Source organism: Arachis hypogaea, chromosome 4 (assembly GCF_003086295.3).
Source record: "Arachis hypogaea cultivar Tifrunner chromosome 4, arahy.Tifrunner.gnm2.J5K5, whole genome shotgun sequence".
NCBI lineage: Eukaryota > Viridiplantae > Streptophyta > Magnoliopsida > Fabales > Fabaceae > Arachis > Arachis hypogaea.
Window position 1 is genome coordinate 108,541,978 of NC_092039.1, and position 17,461 is coordinate 108,559,438.

General features: G+C 37.7%; 1 long non-coding RNA gene across 2 annotated transcripts; it reads right to left on the minus strand.

Annotated features, from left to right (window-relative positions):
* Nucleotides 1–1,295: 1,295 nt before the first annotated feature.
* On the minus strand, nt 1,296–17,135 carry LOC112797191 (uncharacterized). Of its 2 annotated transcripts, none has more exons than XR_003199676.3 (4): nt 16,550–17,135; nt 16,205–16,368; nt 4,131–7,289; nt 1,296–4,028 (listed from the first exon to the last, which is right to left on the minus strand). It is a non-coding gene; the product is annotated as an uncharacterized lncRNA (long non-coding RNA). The 2 variants fall into 2 exon arrangements; XR_011881368.1 differs by having other exon boundaries at nt 4,128–7,289.
* Between the last annotated feature and the right edge of the window lie 326 nt (nt 17,136–17,461).

A 17,461-nucleotide genomic window follows, 5' to 3' on the forward strand; every position in this document is an offset into this window, starting at 1 on the left:
GTTTTGATAAGCTTTAGAGACAAATGGAAAGGAATGTAGATGTGAAAAGGAGGACCTTGGAGCATCAGCAATCATCTAATTAACCTACAACTATGGTTATAGGATGAACCTATTCATAATGTTAGGCACGACTTCATGGAATTTTGGGTGCAGATTCATGGAGTCCCACTTGAGCATATGAATAGGGAAACTGCAAGGATGATAGGAGAAAAGATGGGGACAGTGGTGGAGGTGGAAAATTCCATTAAGAACAACATATTGCTGCAGACATTTTTAAGAGTTAGAGTAGCTTTGGAGATTGCCAAACCATTACATACTGGTTTTTGGATGAAGAGGGACAAATTACCCAACACACGAATAGAGTTCAAATATGAGCGGTTGCAAGATGCATATTGTCTAAACTGCGGCAGTGTGGGACTTAGGAAGAAAGAGTGCAAAAATGAAATGGCAATGACAAATTGGGATGTGAGTGAGCCAGATACAAGGCTAGAATGGGGTTAGTTAGGCAAAATCTCTGTGATACATAGGAGGAAGAATTAGAGAGATGAACAAGGATCATGTGTCTGACACAGAGGAGGAGGTGCGTGAATTACACGGTGAGAACATAGAAGTATAGAAGTCACAAACATCAGTTGCCAGTGGAGTAGGTAGATGATGCGGAATTTTACAACCCACAAACTAACCGGCAAGTGCACTGGGTCGTACCAAGTAATACCTTACGTGAGTAAGGGACGATCCCACGAGGATTGATGAATTAAACAACAATAGTATTTGATAGGATTAGTTAGACAAACAGAAAAGAGTGTTGATGTTCAAAAAGCATTAAACAGTAACTCAGAATATCAAAGGCAGGCACGTAAATAAATTGAAAATAAAATATGGGAGAAAACAGTTAAGGCTTTAGAGTTATCTATTTTTCCGGATTAACTTTTCTTACTAACTATTTTAATTATGTAGGATTTAATTTATGGCAAACTATATGTGACTAGACCCTAATTCCTTAGACCTTTCTAGTCTCCTCTAAAATTCATCAACAGCCAATTCCTTGGTCAATTAATTCCAATTAGAGGGTGATGATTAAATTCCAGTTTATATGCCACAAAAATTCTAATTACCCAAAAATAAAAGGATTATATGTCACGTATCCCATTAAATCCAGATAATTAAATTTTAGGAGAATATGTTTTCAAGCTGTTGTTCAAGTAAAGAGCTTTTCCAAGTTTTACAAGAACTCAAATAGAAAGAGGGTCATACTTTCGTTCCACCCAAATTCATAAAATAAAGAGCGAAAACAATTCTTAAATTATAAATCCATACATAAATTAAAATAGAAAAAGCAATAAAATTAATCCATAGAAGTAGACAGAGCTCTTAACCTTAACAATGGAGGATTAGTTGCTCATGGAATGTAGAATGTAAATTTGTATAGAATTCCCTAATGGAACGTCTACTAAGGAAGGAAAGCTTCCTCCTTTTATAACTAATCCTAATAAATTTAAAATCTAATATCTAAAACTAAAAATTAAAATAATATCTTTTCCTAATTTAAGATTTGAATTTAAATTTGAATTAATTAACAGATCTTCAGTTGATGGGTGGGGACCACTTGTTCTGTCCATTCTGCAGCTTCTAATATGTGTTTTTTGGGCTGAAAATTGAGTTAAAACAGCCCAGAAATTGCCCCCAGCGTTTTCTGTCAATTCTGCAGATCGTTTATGTGACGCGTCCGCGTCATCCACGCATTCGCGTCATTTGTGCAGATTCCAGTCCACGCGTTCACGTCAAGCACGCGATCGCGTCATTGCGATTTCTTCCATTCTGCACGGTCGCGTGAGCCATGCGTCCGCGTCGGTATTCGCTAGTCATATCCTTGGTTTCTTCTCTTTCTCTGCAGAAACTTTCATCAAATCCATCCGAATGCTACCTAAAATAAATAAAATTGCACAAAACTCAAAATAGCATCCATAGTGGCTAAAATATAATTAATTCTTAATTAAACTCAACAATTTAGATGCAAATTCATTTGGAAAAAATAGACAAGATGCTCACGCATCACAACACTAAACATAAACTGTTGCTTGTCCTCAAGCAACCAAAACTAATATAAGCTTAGGATGTGAATTTGCATGGGAATGAGAGTTTGATTAGGCTCAAGTCTCTTCTTATAGTGGGGTTTACAGCTGCAATCGTGAACAGTTTTGGCCTCTCACTTTTATCCTTTGAAGTTTAGAATGATTGGCATCCATAGGAACTCAGAATTCAGATAGTGTTATCGACTCTCCTAGTTCAATATGTTGATTCTTGAACACAGCTACTTTATGAGTCTTGGCCGTGACCCTAAGCATTTTGTTTTTCAGTATTACCACCGGATACATAAATGCCACAGACACATAATTGGGTGAACCTTTTCAGATTGTGACTCAGCTTTGTTAGAGTCCCCAGTTAGAGGTGCCCAGAGCTCTTAAGCACACTCTTTTTGCTTTTGACCACAACTTTAACCGCTCAGTCTCTAGCTTTTCACTTGACACCTTCACGCCACAAGCACATGGTTAGGGACAGCTTGATTCAGCCGCTTAGGCCAGGATTTTATTCCTTTGGGCCCTCCTATCCATTAATGCTCAAAACCTTGGATCCATTTTACCCTTTGCCTTTTAGTTTGAAGGGTTATTGGCTTTTTCTACTTGCTCTTTTTCTTTTTTTCTCTATATTTTTTTTTTGAATTTTTTTTTCGTAAGCTTTGTGTTTTTCACTACTTTTTCTTGCTTCAAGAATCAATTTTATGATTTTTCAGATTATCACTAACATTTCTCTTTTTTCATCATTCTTTCAGGAGCCAACAATTTTAACATTCATAAGCTTCACTATCAAAATTATGCACTGTTCAAGCATGCATTCAGAATCACAAAAAATACCATCACATTTAAGTAAATTAGACTATTCTTAAAATTAACTCAATTTCTCATGCAATACATCACTTCTTTTTCTTTTTTTTTTTAGATTCAAGTTTAGTGAGTGGTACATGAAACATCTTTTCAGCATTAAAGCAATTAAAAGAAAACTAAACTAGTCCTAGGATTCTAAATAATAAAGGATCATGCAACAAACAAAGCAAAATGGCAAAAAACCGGAACATAACATAGACAAAGAGGGGAGGAATAAAAATGAAATGAACACAACCACCTTAGTTATCCTAGCGGACGTTTTATTCTTCAGGTTGTGCTCCTTAGTGAAGATGATTCGCCTCCCTTTTGGTGCCATAGGAATAAATAGAAAACCCTTAAGCGAAGCGTCAACACCAAACTTAAAGGTTTGCTTGTCCTCAAGCAAAGAAGAACTGAAAATAGAAAGAGACAAATATTATGAGGAGAGAAAAATAAAAGGATAAAAGAATAAGAGAGAATTAGGATAGGGAGAGAGAGAGAGAAAGAATACTGGGCGGCGCAAGCGACGCGTACGCATACGGTACGCGTACGCGTGGGTCGCGTATTCTTCATAATGACGCGTTAGCGTCATGCACGCGTCCGCGTGCCCTGGATTTTGTGCGATTCGCGCGAAGCCAGCCGCGCGCCCGCACGACTTTCTGTTTGCATGGCTTGGGAACCAAATTTTCATTCGACGCGTGCGCGTCAAGCACGCGCTCGCGTGGAATGCCATATGTGCAACTGACGTGAACGCGTCAGTCACGCGTCCGCGTGACAAAATTTGTGCTTCTAGCACACTTTTTGCCCCAAGCCCGCACAACTCTCTGCCCAAATACCCTTTTACGTCGATTCTGCAGGTCACGCGTTCGCGTCGGTGACGCGCCCGCGTGGATGGCGAAAATCACAATCGACACGTCCGCGTGGGGTGCGCGTCCGCGTGAGCTTGCTTGTGCTAAAGGCTTGGTTCCTGCGCCACTCCCGTGCAACTCTCTGTTCAAATTTATTTTTCACGCACGCCTATCTGACGCGTACGCGTCAGCAACGCTTGCGCGTCGTGTGCAAATTTTTTTTTTTAGCCTGAGGTGTTCGGTTCCTGTGATAAAATAGCTGCATGATCAGAAAATTAGTAAGAACTTAATAAAAATCAACTAAGTAAGAAAACTACTACTACGAAAAACAACTAAGAATGAAAAAGAACGATCATACCACGGTGGGTTGTCCCCAACCAAGCAATTTTAGTTAAAGTCCTTAAGTTTGACATGTTGTGAGCGTCTTGTCATGGTGGCTTGTGCTTGTACTGATCTAGGAATCTCCACCAATGTTTGTAATTCCAATGGCTACCGGGATCCCAAAGTAGATGCATAACGCCTTTGAGCAAGTTGAAGCAAGTGACAAAGCCCCAAGAGTGTGTATTTTGGGAATGAATTCCAGGGTCCCAAACCTTGCTTTTACACCCGTCTTCTTGTGTATCACCATTGTTCCCACCGGGTGGCAAGCAATCTGAATTCTCACAGAGACATCCAAACAACCTTCTAGACCCATTTAGATTAGCTCTACACCAATCCTTGCACTTCAATTTGGAGCATGCAACCATATTGAACCTTGCTTGACAGCTCTTACCACTAACCATCTTCCTCTTACTCTTAATGCCACAAAGAGCTCTAAGTTGACCATCCGTCTCCAGTAGCCCATATTCAAGTTGGAAAGTAAGGGTTAAGGATAGAAATTTTACCCACTTGAATGTTGCATTGGATGGTGATGGCTTTGGAAGAGGTCTTGCAAGCTCCACTCCCTTGTGTTCTTCTTTGAATTCTTCCACCTCTTTGCAAGCTTCCTTTATTTCAACCTCTTCCTCTTGGTAGCTTTCTTTTTCAACTAACTCTTCATTGACCTTGGTCTTAGAGTCAGCTACTTTACCACTTCTCAGTTGAATAACATTGCAATCTTTTTCTACTGGCTCCTCATTAACTTGTGCTTCCATACTTGCCATTTGTCGACTTATCAAGGTGATAGCCTTGCCTTCCTCTCTTGGGTTTGGAATTGTGTTACCAGGAAGGCTATTAGTGGTCCTCTGATCAATTTCATTAACCTTTGTGGCTAATTGAGCCATTTGAATCTCCAGGTTCTTGATGGATGCTCTGGTTTCCTGTCTAAAACCTGTCAATATTGCTTCCAAATCATTGTTCTGCTAGAAATTGTCCTGAGAACTATTGTTGAAGTTCTGAGGTCTCTGAGGTTGGTCCCTCCATCCAAAATTTGGTAGATTTCTCCATCTCTGATTGTAGGTCTTAGAATAGGTATCTTGAAGAGGATTTTGGGTGTTGATAGCTGAAACTTGCATGCTACCCATTTGTTGAGTAAGTAGATTTAATTGCTGAAACATAAGCTTGTTCTGAGTAAGAATAGCATTAAGAGTTTTTACTTCCATAACACCCTTGTTCTGAGGAGCTTCAATATCTGATGGTGGCTCTTGATATGAATATGGAGATGGTGGCTTTAGATAGTTGGAACATGGAGCATTGAAGTTTCTTTGATTTTGACTCTGCCAACCAAAATTTGGGTAGTTCTCCCATCCACAATAATATGAATCACTACTCGGTTGTGAGTAGTAACCCATATGATCTCTCTCCATTATTTTTCCTTAACACAATACACCAAACAGAATTAAACGTACCATGTGGTAAATAGGAAAGCAAAGAAGAAAGAACAGAATTCTAAAAATTAAAATAAGAAAAATTAAAATAAAACTAAATAAGAAACACCAAACTTAATTTCAAAGATAAAAAAATATTAGTACTATTTATTTATTTAAATATTTTTTAATTTTTTAATTAATTTTATTATTATTATTATTATTATTATTATTATTATTATTATTATTATTTATAAAAGTAAAAAAAAAGGTACAAAGGGGAGGGGGGTTACGCTAACGAAAAAAAAAGGAACTAAGGGGAAATATTTTTTTTTCAAAAAATAATAAAATAATATTTAAATAAAATTAAAATTAAAATGTCTAATCTAAACAATCAAACAACTAATAGTTGTTAATCACAGTCAATCCCCGACAACGGCGCCAAAAACTTGATGCGGAATTTTACAACCCACAAACTAACCGACAAGTGCACCGAGTCGTACCAAGTAATACCTTACGTGAGTAAGGGTCGATCCCACGAGGATTGATGGATTAAGCAACAATAGTGTTTGATAGGATTAGTTAGACAAATAGAAAAGAGTGTTGATGTTCAAAAAGCATTAAATAGTAACTCAGAATATCAAAGACAGACACGTAAATAAATTGAAAATAAAATATGGGAGAAAATAGTTAAAACTTCAGAGTTATCTATTTTTCTGGATTAACTTTTCTTACTGACTATTTTAATTATGTAGGATTTAATTTATGGCAAACTATATGTGATTAGACCCTAATTCCTTAAACCTTTCTAGTCTCCTCTAAAATTCATCAACAGCCAATTCCTTGGTCAATTAATTCCAATTAGAGGGTGATGATTAAATTCCAGTTTATATGCCACAAAAATTCTAATTACCCAAAAATAAAAGGATTATATGTCACGTATCCCATTAAATCCAGATAATTAAAATTTAGGAGAATATGTTTTCAAGCTGTTGTTCAAGTAAAGAGCTTTTCCAAGTTTTACAAGAACTCAAATAGAAAGAGGGTCATACTTCCATTCCACCCAAATTCATAAAATAAAGAGCAAAAACAATTCTTAAATTATAAATCCATACATAAATTAAAATAGAAAAAGCAATAAAATTAATCCATAGAAGTAGACAGAGCTCCTAACCTTAACAATGGAGGATTAGTTGCTCATGGAATGTAGAATGTAAATTTGTATAGAATTCTCTAATGGAATCCCCCTAATGGAACGTCTACTAAGGAAGGAAAGCTTCCTCCTTTTATAACTAATCCTAATAAATTTAAAATCTAATATCTAAAACTAAAAATTAAAATAATATCTTTTCCTAATTTAAGATTTGAATTTAAATTTGAATTAATTAACAGATCTTCAGTTGATGGGTGGGGACCACTTGTTCTGTCCATTCTGTAGCTTCTAATCTGTGTTTTCTGGGCTGAAAATTGAGTTAAAACAGCCCAGAAATTGCCCCCAGTGTTTTCTGTCAATTCTGCAGATCGCTTAGGTGACGCGTCCGTGTCATCCACGCGTTCGTGTCATTTGTGCAGATTCTAGTCCACGCGTTCGCGTCAGGCACGCGATCGCGTCATTGCGATTTCTTCCATTCCGCGCGGTCACGTGAGCCATGCGTCTGCGTCGATATTCGCTGGTCATCTCCTTGGTTTCTTCTCTTTCTCTGCAGAAACTTTCATCAAATCCATCCGAATGCTACCTGAAATAAATAAAATTGCACAAAACTCAAAATAGCATCCATAGTGGCTAAAATATAATTAATTCTTAATTAAACTCAACAATTTAGATGCAAATTCACTAGGAAAAAATAGACAAGATGCTCATGCCTTAGTAGACTGTTACAGAAGGAGAGCAGCAAAAATTTAGGTGAAAGTCAAGATAATCAGATGAACAAGGGAGAAGAAGGTAATGTTTTGTCAGATCAGTTGGGAAAATCCCAGAAAATCAGTAAACAAAAGGAATTAATCAAAATAGAAGGGATCAGAACCTTCTTGAAGAATTACAGAAGGGTAAAAGGGGCCTAAAGGAGAAAGAAAATGAGTGAGAGAAAAATATAAAGCCACTAGGCCCAATAAGTAACGTGGAAGAAAGCCCAATAATGATAGAATGGATGTAAGAGTCTACTGAGCCCAAAAGCATAAGGCCAGAAGATGTAACACAAGTAAAAGGAATGGGTTGTAGAGGCAAGAGTCCATGGAGGATTATTATGAAGCAACCAGCACATGTGATTGGATTGTAGAGACATTGAAACAAAGGAAAATAAGAGAGGAGAATGGGAATAAAAATATTGGAGAATTATTCAAAGATCTGCATGGAAGAAAATCAAACAAAGAAGCAGAAGGAGAAAAACGACAAGCTAGTCTTAATGGATATCAAGGAGCACCTATGGATATTACCAATGAGCAAGGAGAACTTGGAGATAGAGGAGACAGAGGTTGGGAAATGCAAGTGTACAAAAATAAAAATGGAAATTACTATATAGTGGAGCTGGCCAATGAGGAAGATGAGGAGCTAAGGGGGCAACCAACGATAGAGGACACAAGCAAGTGGAAAATAGCATAGTTGTAAGAATCGGACCGGACCGGCCGGTTCGACCGGAAAACCGGTGAACCGGACCCAGAACCGGTCCGGTTGCGTGATGTAACCGGATAAGGAATAGAACCATCTTGAACCGGGTTGAACCGGCCGGTTTTGATAAAAACCAGAAAACCGGCGATTTTTGGTTAACCGACCGGTTCAGGAAATTTTTTTTTTTTTTAATCTTTTTCCAAAACGACGTCGTTTTGGTTTATGTAAAACAAAAAAAAGAAAAGCCCTACGGGCTACCACCCCCCACGCCCCACCCGATCCCATTTTGCACTTCAGTTCCAAAATTTCCCTCCCCCAACCCTAACGGCGAAACCCTACCAGGCTACCACTACCAGCCCTCCGCCGGTCCGCCGCCCTAACCTCACTCGCCCAGCCCCCAGCCCGTCATCCTCTTCGTCTCACCGGCGGTCTGAGCTCTGAAGAAACCAACTCAACCAACTCAGCCCGTCATCCTCTCCGAACAGCAGATCTGCCACCCGCGAACTCGCCGGTCAGCCGTTGCGCGCCGTCGCCCTCGCCCAGTCGCCCTCGCCCAGTCGCCCTCGCCGTCGCCCTTCTGCTCTAGTGCTACTGCTCTGTGACTCTTAAGTCTGAACAGGTAAGCTCCACTGCTCCAGTTCTGTAATCTGCTTCTTCTCTGTTCTGCACTTGAAGTTTAATGATTATTGTGTGAAATACATTACACTCTGCTGATCTGCTCTGTTCTGTTATAGAGAGTTCTGTTAAGCTGAATTTCCTTGTTGAATATGCTTGTTGAAATTTGAAACTGTTGAATACATTACACTTTAATTAGTTAATATGCTTGTTGAATTTCCTTGTTGAATATGCTTGTTGAATTTCCTTGTAAATTTACTATTGGATTAGGACATGAAATATGAAACTGTTGGGAAGTTGCTTGATTTGTACTGGAAATATGAAACTGTTGGGAAGTTACTATTGTAAATTTATGTTTTGTTGATTTGTACTGGAAATATGAAACTGTTGGATTATATGCTTGATTTGAATCTATGAAATATGAATTTGCTTGTCTTGCTGAATAGGAAATTTAACTATTTAAGAATTTAAGGTTGCTGTCTTGCTTAATAGGGAATAGGAACTAGGGAATTTAGGATTGCTATTGTTTTATAATTTTGCGGTTTTGCTACTCCATATTCTTTTAGAATGGCTTCTGCGAATACACCATCAGAAACACCATCTTCGCAAGAACAAGGATCAACTCCTGATGCATCAATCGGAACCCAAAAAAACAATAATAGAGCAAAAACCGATCCTGCATGGGGTCATTGTAAACAAGTTGTGGAGTCTGGAAAAACAATTCTGCTATGCATATATTGTGAGAAGCTTATTAGGGGTGGAGGAATTCATCGGTTTAAACTTCATTTGGCTGGAAAAGGAGGAGATATTGAGTCTTGTCGAAAGGTGCCAGCTGCAGTGAGACACCAATTCCATGAAAGTATTGAAGAGCTTCGAAGCAAGAAAAGAAAAACTCAAGAACAATATGCCGAAAGTTATAATGCTTGTGATGATGTTGAAAGAGAATTTGACGAGATCGAACGTAATGAGATGCAACAACAACAAAAATCCAGGGTTCCAACACCTATCTCTAGAAAAGGAAAACAAGTCAAAGGTTTACAATCCTATTTTCCATCGGCAACAACACCCGGAGCTCAACCAACTATCAAAAGCGTTCTTCAAAGCAAAGAAATTGTGGAGAAGTGTGATATTGCTATTGCAAAATGGATGGTGGATGCCTCTGTTCCATTTAATGCGGTTAATTCAGCTTACTATCAGCCAATGATTGATGCTATTGCAAGCATGGGTGCAGGGTATAAAGGGCCAAGTTATCCAAGAGTCCGTGGGTATTTGTTGAGTAAATTAGTTGAGGATGTGAGGAAGATGATTGATGGTTATCGTGAGATTTGGAAGCAAACTGGATGCACTATTATGGCCGATGGATGGACTGATCGTTGTAGGCGTACTTTGATTAATTTTTTAGTTTATTGTCCTAAAGGAACTGTTTTTCTAAAGTCAGTTGATGCTTCTAATATCTCAAAAACTGCTGAAAATTTGTTTAAGTTGTTTAGGAATGTTGTATTGTTTGTTGGTCCTGAGAATGTTGTGCATATTGTAACGGACAATGCTGCAAACTATGTTGCTGCGGGAAGATTGTTGGAGGCTGAGTTTCCTAAATTGTATTGGTCCCCTTGTGCAACTCATTGTGTTAATCTGATGTTTCAAGATATTGGGAAGTTGCAAGAAGTGAGTCAAACTGTGTCACAAGCTTCACTGATCACTAAGTATATCTATAATCATTGCTATCCACTGTTCTTGATGAGAAAGTTTACAGGTGGGCGGGAAATACTTCGTCTAGCTCCAACTCGATTTGCTACTAATTTCATTGCTTTGCAAAGTATTTTAGCTCAAAAAGATCCTCTGAGAGCTATGGTGACTTCTAAAGAATTTACAAGCTCAGCTTACTCCAAAGAAGCCAAAGCTAAGAAATTCGTGGATCAAGTCTTGGATTCTAAATTTTGGAGTCAATGCACTGATATTGTTAAGCTTACTTCTCCACTTGTTCATGTTTTACGTATTGTGGATAGTGAAGACAGACCTGCCATGGGTTATCTTTATCAAGCTATTTATAAGGCTAGAGAAGAAATGGTGAGGAGGTTTCAGAAAAGAAAGAAGGTTGTTGATCCTTATCTGAAGATTTTGGATACCCGTTGGGATGCACAACTTAAGAGAAATCTTCATGCCGTTGGTTATTGGTTAAATCCAGCTTTTCGATTTAATGCTGGAGAATTTGAAAATCACAAAGAAACGATTTCTGGCTTGTTGGATGTCATTGAGAAATATGCTTATGATGATCCTGTATTGAATTCTAAGCTGACAAGTGAGAAAAGGATCTTTAAGAATGCTGAGAAAGATTTTGGAAGACCTTCTGCAATACGTGAACGAACCACTGTTATGCCAGGTGAAATTTCTTCATAAATTTGGTCTTTTACTACTGTGATGAATTTATTATGTGATATTTATGATTGTGATAAATTATTTATCTGTTTTTTATGTTAAGATCAATGGTGGGAATCTTATGGTTGTGGAGCACCAAATTTGCAAAAGTTGGCTATTCGTGTTTTAAGCCAGACTTGTAGCTCTTCAGGTTGCGAGCGTAACTGGAGTATTTTTGAACACATTCACTCAAAGAAGAGGAATCGGCTAGAGCATCAAAAACTTAATGATCTTGTTTATGTTCATTACAACTTAAGGTTACAACAAAGGTACTTTCTTGATTGTTTTAAGTTGAAACTTGAAAGCATTATTTTAAAATCTTAATCATCACATGAGTAACGAAATATATTGATAACATAGGAACCAAATGAGAAACCAAGTTTATGATCCAATTTGTCTTGATGCATTTGAGGATCATTCGGAATGGATACTGGAAGATTCACCACCATTTTTAACTCCTGAAGAAATTGATGCTTTACGAAATGATCTTGCAAATATGTCTCTTCAATCACCTTTAGATGATTTAGGTATGCTTTTATTTATTTATGAATTTTGATCAACTATGATTTTTGCATGCCTTATAACATGTTTTATATTATTTTTTATCTTGATTTGTGAAACATTATCTATAATGCTAGATCAATTGGATTTGGAAGATGATCGGGAGGATGATGGAGCTAATAATTCTGTGGAAAATGCAAATCAAAATGAAACCAATCAGGATGTAGCTCCACATTTGTCAGATGAAGAGCAACTTGCCGACTTCGAAATCACTCCTTGGATTTAGTTTATGAATTGTTATCCATATTGTGTTTAACTAAGATACTAATGTACTAGTACTAAGTACTAACTACTTTCATGTTTATCTTTGTATTAGTTATATTTAGACTTTGAAATTTGGTTGTCTTTAAAATGTTGGTGAAGAACTAACAATATGTATTTTGAATTTATTAAGTTTATGACTATTTTTAGTATTTTATAATTTTTATTCATGTGAAACCGGTTTTACCGGTTCAACCAACGGTTTATCGGTTGAACCAATAAACCAGTGAACCAGTAACCTGACCGGTTCGATCACCGGTTCGGTTCTTACAACTATGGAAAATAGAGCTGGTGCATAAGATGAGAAGCAAGCTTAGCATAAAAAAGAAAAGAGATAAGCAAGAGCAACTCACGGTCAAAGAAGGTGTAGATGAAAGAGAGGAAGAATTGGAAAGAAGTGGAAGACGGAAGAGAGGTAAACTAGAGGGCAAAACAGGATGGACAGAACAAGGAACTATCTATCAAAGAAGATGACAACAAGTTAGCATATAGTAAGGCTGAGGAGGGGGGCCAATACAAGCCCCACCCTAAGCCATGAGTATATTAAATTAGAACTATCACAGGGTATCGGCCCCTGTAACAGTAGCAGAGATTCTAGATCTCTGCAAAAGAGTGAAGCCAGATATTTTGTTTCTCATAGAGACAAGGGCTAAAGAGTGCAAAATTGAAAAACTTAAGAGGAGATTTCATTTTGACAAACCCTTTTGTGTAAATTCCCAGGATTTGTCTGGAGGTCTGTGCTTACTATGGAATAAAAATCTAAAAGTTGACTTTTTATTTATGGTCCGACAATTATATTAAAGCTCGTATTAGTGATAGTAATAGCTTTGTTTGGAGCTGTTGTTTTGTTTATGGTGAGCCCAGGTTTAACAAGTGACGAGCACAATGGAGGGAATTAACAAGATAGAACCTGGACCAAGGGGAAACTCAGATGTATATTGGCTATTTTAATGACATTATGGGACAAGAGAAGAAAGTAGGACTACATCCAAAGCCAAAAGAACAATTAGAAGCCTTCAGGAAATTTGTTAATGAGAATGGGCTAATGGATATTGATCTAAAAGGGGGAAGATTTACATGGTTCAGCAATCCAAAGAATGGTTTTGTAACCAGAGAGAGAATAGATAAGACATAGTGAACTGGGCATGGAGGAGCCAGTACCAGAATGCCACACTTACAGCATTACCAGCCATTAGTTCTGACCATTGTCCAATCCATCTCACTCTTAAATCGAAAAGAAATTTTACAAGGCAATTCCGATATGAGGCATTTTGGGATGATCATGAAGACTGCAACAATATCATCAGAAGAGGTTGACAAAATCAAGGCACTTCGAGGAGATAAATGGGGAAAATTGTTGCGCAACATGAGAAATTGCAAGAGGGAGTTGACGCAATGGAGTAAAAATACCTTCGTGAGAGCTGACAGAGAAGTTAACCGACTAAGGGAGGGTTTGAAAAAGCTTCAAGACATAAAATTTTCAGAAGAACAGCAAAGGCAAATACAGAAATTAAAAGAAGAGACTAGCCAATTATGGAGAAGAAAAGAGAAATATTGGGGACAGAGGTCTCGAATTAAGTGGTTGAAGTGGGGTGACAAGAACACATCTTTTTTCCATGCTACTACAAATACAATCCAAAGAAGGGACAGGAATAGAATTGACAAGTTGAAGAAAGAAGATGGACAATGGGTAAGTGGAGAAAATGATGTAATGAAACTAATCAAAAATCACTTTTCCAATCTGTTCTCAACCACAACAAGAAGAAATGTGGAGGATTACATAAGAAGAATCCCAAAGAGAGTGGATCAAAGAATAAATGAAGTGCTTTTGAAAGACGTTTCAGATGAAGAGATTAGAACGGCAGCCTTCAGCATGGGAAGTCTAAAGGCTCCAGGGCCAGATGGACTGAATGGGCTATTTTTTCACAAGCATTGGGACATTATTAGTAGAGAGGTATGTGATGTAGTGAGGAAATTTTTTCAGACAGGGGTCATGCCAAAAGACATAGGAGAAACAATTATGGTGTTAATTCTAAAATTTAAACAACCAGAAAGTCTCAGCCAACTAAGACCGATAAGTTGCTGTAACTTTATTTACAAGATCATAACCAAGATTATTGTGCTAATACTGAGAGGAATGCTGGAAAAAATTATATCACCTATTCAGAGTGCGTTTGTGAGAGGAAGATATATACAGGATAATATTCTCGTAGTTCAAGAGGCCTTTCATAGACTAGGAAAGAAAGGAAGAGATGGATCTCAGAATTTAGTAGTCAAGTTAGATATGAATAAAACTTATGATCGTTTAGAGTGGGATTTTTTGGAGAAGGTATTGGGTGCATTCGGTTTTGATAAGAAATGGGTTCAACTGGTTATGACTTGTGTTAAGAGTGCAAGTTATAAATTTAAAGTAAATGGCAAGTTTTCAAGGAAGATTAATCCCCAAAGAGGCCTTAGGCAAGGAGACCCACTCTTACCATAATAACTTACGTATTCATTATGGCGGCAGAAGTCTTTACTATCCTAATGGAAGAAGCGAGAACGGAGAGTAGCATTTTAGGTTTCAGGTTAGCACTGTCAGCTCCAACTATTACTCATTTACTTTTTGCAGACGATTGTATTATATTTGCAGAGGAAAAAGAGGAGGAACTCTATCAAATTATTGTTATACTAAATAAATACACTCAAGCATCAGGACAAAAAATTAACTTAGAAAAATCTGGAATTATTTTTAGAAGTCAAGTTCCAATTCAGGTAAGGGTTAATATAGAAGAGATCTTAGGTATGCCAACTTGGGATAACCCTGGGATGTATCTTGGGTTACCGGCGCAGTGGGGTAGATCTAAATGTAGAGCATTAGCATGGATAGAGGAAAAGGTAATAAACAAATTGAAAGCATGGAAGGAGATGCTTTTGAATCAAGCCGGAAAAGAAACTTTGATTAAATTAGTAGTTCAAGCTATTTCGGCTTATGCAATGAACATAATTATGCTACCAAAATATTTTTGCCAAAGGATAAGCTCGAAGATAGCAAAATTTTGGTGGGCTAGTAGTGGAAAAGATAAGGGAATACATTGGAGGAGCTGGAAGAAGATCACAATGAGTGAAAAAGAAGGTGGTTTGGGTTTGAGGGATTTATAATGTTAAAACTTGGCTTATCTTGCAAAACAAGCGTGGAGAATTATAAAAGATCCAGAAGCAATTTGGGTTAAGATCTTAAAAGCTTTGTACTTTCCTAATAAGGATTTTTGGGAAGCTAGGGATTGTAAGGGGGCATCATGGGCATGCAAGAGTCTAATTAAAGGGCGTGATTTTTTAAGGAGACAGGGTAGATGGAGTGTGGGAGATGGATCAAAAATAAAAATTTGGGAAGATAGATGGGTTCTCAAATTTAGGGGAATAGATGGAGTCAGAGATTCAAGGGTGAAAAATGTTAAGGACTTATTGAAGGGAGAAGGAGGATGGAATCAGGAGAAGATTAGGGAGCTTTTTTTCAGAAACCATCGGAGAAAAAATTTTACAAACACCAATGTGCTTGATCAAGAAGGAAGACACACTAATATGGCCAAATAGAAGAGACAGTGAATATACGGTGAAAACGGGACACTATGCTGCTAAAATAGAAAAAATAGTAGAAGAAAAAGGATCACCATCAACTAGTGAGGATCTAAGAGAGCTATGGAGTTGTATATGGAATATGCAGACACCTCGAAAGATCAAAATTTTTTATGGAGGGCGGTTCATGATGCTATTCCAGTTAGCAAAAATATTTACAAGAAGAAGATACTCAAAAGTCCTATGTGTCAAATATGTGAGAATCAGAAAAAAAACTACCGAACATGCTCTGCTTCTTTGCCCGTGGACTAGACCTGTTTGGTTTGGATCCCATAGTCAATGCATTCAATTTATACAGAATGTGACATCATTTGAAAAGTGGCTTATGGAAAAAAAATACAAAAAATTAAAGCAGAAGGGAAAGAGGACAGAGAGATCATGATTGCTAAATTGGGATTTCTGAGTTGGGAGGTTTGGAGATTCAGATGTCAGCATATATATCAAAGATCAGTCATAGACCCAAAGGCAACAATCATTAAAGCAAGGATTTCAGAAGCAGAATTCAGAAATGCAACCAAGAAAGAAAATAATCATCACCATCCAACAAATAGAATGCAAAAAGAGTAGAAGAAGAATTACCTGGAGACCTCTCCCAGGACAGTGGTTAAAAGCAAATGTTGATGCTACATACAGGACGAAAATATCAGAAGGAGTCTCGACAGTAGTGGTTCGAGATAGTACCGGCAAACTAATGACGGGAGTTTACGCCAAGTTCAAGACTGCGTCAAGTCTAGCTGCAGAAGCTGAAAGAATAAGAAATGCATTAATTTTAACAAAAAACCTTCAATTAGAGAAGATCCTTATAGAGTCGGATTGCCTACCTCTCACCCAAGCAATTAAAGCAAAAAACGGTATATGTGAGATGGATCCGATTCTAAGGGATATTCAAGAATTGGCTCGGAACATTAGAGAATGTGGTTTTACCTGGAGTCTCAAGGAAGGCAATGAACTGGCACATCAAGTAGCAAAGGCAACCTCATCAAATGAGCTTGGAATTGGGTGCGCCTGGAATCCACCTCCACCTATTGAATCCATCATGACAAGGGAGCGAAAAAGGGAGTAACCAATAGGAGAACAAGTGCAAGCATAGCAGAATTGAATGGGTAGAGTCGGGTGATATTCATGAGAGGTGGCGAAACTTTGGTTTTATAATGAAAGTACATCAAACTAGATCAGTTCTGATCTGAGACAGAGGCGGTATTCTCATCCCAGACCAACAAAGTTCATGGTTTTGCTCGTCACCATGAATGATGGCATCATCATCTTCTTGGTTCTTCATCAATGGCACGGCACGGCACCTCCATCAATGGCGTGGCACGACAACTTTTATGATTGGCACAAAAGAGCCTATTAGGAAAAGATGCACAAGAGCCACAGCAATGGAGAATACAGGAGCTTACTCGCTATCGTCAGTTTGAGGAACAGACAAGTTAGTGATTTGAATTGGGTTGGGTAGGAATAAGATTTCTGTTTATTGGGTTTGAGTCCTTTGTGACCCACAATCCTGACCAAAAAAAAAAGCGTCCATTTGACCTTAAAGAATTGAAAAAAACCATAAGTTAATTTTTAAAAGATATATTAATTTATTTTATGTTATGTTAATTAACGAGCAAATTAATCTTTTATTAATTAATTTATCAACATCATGATAAACAAAATGTATTAAAATTTTGAAGATAAGATTACAAAAATTTTAATATCATAAAGACCAGGGTGTGTTTGGATTTGCGTTGGAGAAAAGAGAAGCGCGTTTGAGCTTCTTGAACGCTTCATCTTTGTGTTTGGCAACATTTTTATCCTCTAAACGCAGAAGTGATTTCTATGTTACACCAACGT